The sequence below is a fragment of the Schistocerca nitens genome, chromosome 1 (assembly GCF_023898315.1).
Source record: "Schistocerca nitens isolate TAMUIC-IGC-003100 chromosome 1, iqSchNite1.1, whole genome shotgun sequence".
Lineage (NCBI taxonomy): Eukaryota > Metazoa > Arthropoda > Insecta > Orthoptera > Acrididae > Schistocerca > Schistocerca nitens.
In genome coordinates this window covers 28,968,109-28,973,272 of record NC_064614.1, presented here as the reverse complement: position 1 = coordinate 28,973,272, position 5,164 = coordinate 28,968,109, and positions in this window count along the sequence as shown.

Below are 5,164 nucleotides of genomic sequence, written 5' to 3'. Positions count from 1 at the left end.
TATGGATACATACCTTTTTGTAGAGGGCAGTGTAAGTTATAGGCTTTTTATCGTATGCTATTGGTGCTTTAATACCTTGCATCACAAATAAATCAGTGGTTAATATTGCAGCGAATACTATAAATACACTCCTGGAAATTGAAATAAGAACACCGTGAATTCATTGTCCCAGGAAGGGGAAACTTTATTGACACATTCCTGGGGTCAGATACATCACATTATCACACTGACAGAACCACAGGCACATAGACACAGGCAACAGAGCATGCACAATGTCGGCACTAGTACAGTGTATATCCACCTTTCGCAGCAATGCAGGCTGCTATTCTCCCATGGAGACGTTCGTAGAGATGCTGGATGTAGTCCTGTGGAACGGCTTGCCATGCCATTTCCACCTGGCGCCTCAGTTGGACCAGCGTTCGTGCTGGACGTGCAGACCGCGTGAGACGACGCTTCATCCAGTCCCAAACATGCTCAATGGGGGACAGATCCGGAGATCTTGCTGGCCAGGGTAGTTGACTTACACCTTCTAGAGCACGTTGGGTGGCACGGGATACATGCGGACGTGCATTGTCCTGTTGGAACAGCAAGTTCCCTTGCCGGTCTAGGAATGGTAGAACGATGGGTTCGATGACGGTTTGGATGTACCGTGCACTATTCAGTGTCCCCTCGACGATCACCAGTGGTGTACGGCCAGTGTAGGACATCGCTCCCCACACCATGATGCCGGGTGTTGGCCCTGTGTGTCTCGGTCGTATGCAGTCCTGATTGTGGCGCTCACCTGCACGGCGCCAAACACGCATACGACCATCATTGGCACCAAGGCAGAAGCGACTCTCATCGCTGAAGACGACACGTCTCCATTCGTCCCTCCATTCACGCCTGTCGCGACACCACTGGAGGCGGGCTGCACGATGTTGGGGCGTGAGCGGAAGACGGCCTAACGGTGTGCGGGACCGTAGCCCAGCTTCATGGAGACGGTTGCGAATGGTCCTCGCCGATACCCCAGGAGCAACAGTGTCCCTAATTTGCTGGGAAGTGGCGGTGCGGTCCCCTACGGCACTGCGTAGGATCCTACGGTCTTGGCGTGCATCCGTGCGTCGCTGCGGTCCCGTCCCAGGTCGACGGGCACGTGCATCTTCCGCCGACCACTGGCGACAACATCGATGTACTGTGGAGACCTCACGCCCCACGTGTTGAGCAATTCGGCGGTACGTCCACCCGGCCTCCCGCATGCCCACTATACGCTCTCGCTCAAAGTCCGTCAACTGCACATACGGTTCACGTCCACGCTGTCGCGGCATGCTACCAGTGTTAAAGACTGCGATGGAGCTCCGTATGCCACGGCAAACTGGCTGACACTGACGGCGGCGGTGCACAAATGCTGCGCAGCTAGCGCCATTCGACGGCCAACACCGCGGTTCCTGGTGTGTCCGCTGTGCCGTGCGTGTGATCATTGCTTGTACAGCCCTCTCGCAGTGTCCGGAGCAAGTATGGTGGGTCTGACACACCGGTGTCAATGTGTTCTTTTTTCCATTTCCAGGAGTGTAGATATTGCTCGTACTTTTATTTTAGTAGATAAAGTTTTATACCCATGTAAACAGTAAGCATTTATTCTAATGGTTACGGATAACGCGTGGAGATCACTAGGCGGCGGAGCTTCCGTTGTCTAATCACGCCACAGAATTGCCTCTCCAGAAATCGAAGCGTCTGGAGACTTCCGCAATTCCTTCTCCGTGGATCCTTCTCCACACATCCACTTTGGGTATAACTTCTTATTTTTATTATATTGTTTGTATTTTATCTGTATGTCAATCTATATTTGTAGTGATGTACATTCCGGGTGCGGTCGGAAGATGGTCCACCTCTGCACTGAAAATTGTCTTCAGTCCTTAGGCGTCTTGAAATTCCTGTGCATATATTCCATCAAGCAATTTTGTTGTTGACAATATTGAGTTATTCAGAAGAAACTGCAACATTCACTCGGTGGTCACTAGACGGAAAAACGACACGCATTTATAACACTTCCGTAAGAACTGTACAGAAATGTGTGCACTATTCGGCAGGTTTCATTTTCAATTGGTTTCAAGCAAAACTGAGAAAAGAAAAATACTAAACCCCCAAGTGCTCAAATCCGAATTGAAAGATTTCCTTGTGGCATACTCTTCCAGATCTGTACAGGAGTTTCTCTCAATAACTGAGACCTTTCCTCAGTAATGTGTTATTTATTCGTATGCTTTCTGTTTCTTCGTGATTTATTAATGCATTAAATCATCCTCTGTAAATTTTATAATCAGCTTTCTGTAAAATGTGTATTGGCTCGTTCGATGAGCAAGTAGTTTCGACTCGCATGATCCCACGCTACATGACAAGTACTAACAATCCCCATGAAATACGTCGTCTTTTTGATATGCAGATTTGATCTCCACTGTACAAATAGAGCTGGTTGCAGTATAGTTTCGATTGAAGGAAGGTACGTTACTGTGATTAATAGGTGAAGTGAGTGATACGTCGACACGTAAATTAGTCTACTTTGCTTATTTTCATTCACTTATGTCGTATGGTATTATGTTTTGGGGTAACTCTTCCCATTCTAGAAGGATATTTTTGGCTCAGAAACGGGTGGTTCGGGCAATAAGTGGTGTGAGTTTACGAACTTCTTGTCGACCTCTGTTCACAAGTCTGGGTATTTTGACATTGGCCTCTCAATATGTATATTCCTTATTGTCGTTTCTTGTTACCAATATTAGTTTATTTCCAAGAATAAGCAGCTTTCACTCGGTTAATACTCGGCAGAAATCGAACCTCCATTTGGATCGGACTTCCTTAACTCTTGTGCAAAAAGGTGTGCAGTATACTGCTGCATCCATTTTCAATAAGCTGCCACTCGAATTCAAAAATCTTAGCAGTAATCCACGCGCTTTCAAATCGAAACTGAAGAGTTTCCTCATGGGTCACTCGGTCTATTCTGTCGAGGAGTTCCTTGAAAAATTAAGCTGATTCTTAGTTTACTTAAACTTATGGACTGACTTCTTTTCAGGTTCATGATCATTTATTTTTATATGTTATTACTTTTATGTTGTAAGTTCTTGTACTGACACGTTCCATGAGCTTGGAGACTTGCTCCTCAATTTGGTCCTACGGAACTTGAGGTGTAAATAAATAAATAAATAAAAGATTTGAGAGTGTGCAATATTACTGTTATTGCGCTACCACGGTACAAGTTTCAGCTGGTACGGAATGGTATGCCATGTGCTGGTAAATCGAGTTCGCCATTCCTAACAGACTGTCCGGGCGACCCGCTCTGCTGTCCCCGTTTATTAACTGAGGCAACATCTCGTTACTATGAAGAGGCGCGCGCCGAGCAGTGTCTGAAGTCCGGGACGTAACGAGCTGTTGTTTGATTTCCACATGGCTTGTTAAAGCGGCTCACTTGCCCGCCGGCCAGTCAGCGCGCTGATTGCCCCGTGGCCTAAACGGATTGGCAATCAATTTGTCCTGCGCCGTTAGAAAAATCACCACCGCCCTCGGTGGACAAGGAAACGTCCAGTAGCCCCGACTGCAGCAGTCTATGCTTATCACAGTTCCGCTACAAGGTACCCCAGCTGAAGTACCTACCTCGTAAAACGCGAGGTTTATTATCCACCAAGGGCAAGAGTCTGAATACATATTGCCGTAGGAAAGTGAGGACATTGTTAATGATTCCGATATTAAAGACTGTCGCAGTCATGTTACAACCGACATCTACATCGCATGATTGAAACCGAACAGGCCATGAAGGTCCAACGGTACCGACCGGTAGCCGTGTCATCCTCACCCACAGGCGTCACTGGATGCGGATATGGAATGGCATGTGGCCGTATGTCAGTTTCCGAGACCGGAGCCGCTACTTCTTCTCAATCAAGTAGCTCCTCAGTGTTCCTCACAAGGCCTGAGTACAACCCCCCCCCCCCCCCCCCCCCCCCGGCCAACAGCGCTCAGAGCACTTGCCCGCGAAACCCGAAGGTCCAGAGTTAGAGTATCGGTCGGCTACATACACTATGTGATCAAAAGTATCCGGACACCTGCCTGAAAATGGCTTACAAGTTCGTGGCGACCTCCATCGGTAATGCTGGAATTCCATATGGTGTTCGCCCACACATAGCTTCACTCTCACAGGTATACGTTTAAACAGGTGCTAGAAGATTTCTTTGGGAATGGTAGCCCATTCCTCACGGAGTGCTCCACTGAGGAGAGTTATCGATGTCGGTCGGTGAGGCCTGGCACGAAGTCGGCGTTCCAAAACATCTGAAAGGTGTTCTATAGGGTTCAGTCAGGACTCTGTGCAGGGCAGTCCATTACAGGGATGATATTGTCGTGTAAGCATTCCGCCACAGGACGTTCATTATGAACAGGTGCTCGATGGTGTTGAAAGATGCAATCGCTATCCCAGAATTGCTCTTCAATAGGTGCCTAAAACATCAATGTAGGCCTGTGCTGTGATAGTGCCACGCAAAACAACAAGTGGTGCAAGCCCCCTCCATGAATAACACGACCACGCCATAACACCATCTCCTCCGAATTTTACTGTTGGCACTACACACGCTGGCAGATGACGTTCACCGGGCATTCGCCATACCCACACCCTGCCATCGGACCGCCACATTGTGTACCGTGATCCGTCACCCCACACAACGTTTATCTTCAGTTCAATCGTCCAATGTTTACGCTCCTTACACCAAGCGAGGCGTCGTTTGGCATTTAACGGCGTGATTTGTGGCTTATGAACAGCTGCTCGACCATGAAATCCAAGTTTTCTCACCTCCCGCCTAACTGTCATAGTTGATCCTGATGCAGTTTGTAATTTCTGTGTGATGGTCTGGATAGATGTCTGCCTATTAGACATTACGACCCTCTTCAACTGTCAGCGGTCTCTGTCAGTCAACAGACGGGGTCAGCCTTTACGCTTTTGTGCTGTACGTGTCCCTTCGTGTTTCCACTTCACTATCACATCGGAAACAGTGAACCTAGGGATGTTCAGGAGTGTGGAACTCTCGCTAACAGACGTATGACAGAAGTGACACCCAATCACCTTTCCACGTTCGAAGTCCGTGAGTTCCGCGGAGCGTTCCATTCTGCTCTCTCACGATGTCCAATGACTACTGAGGTCGCTGGTATGGAGCAC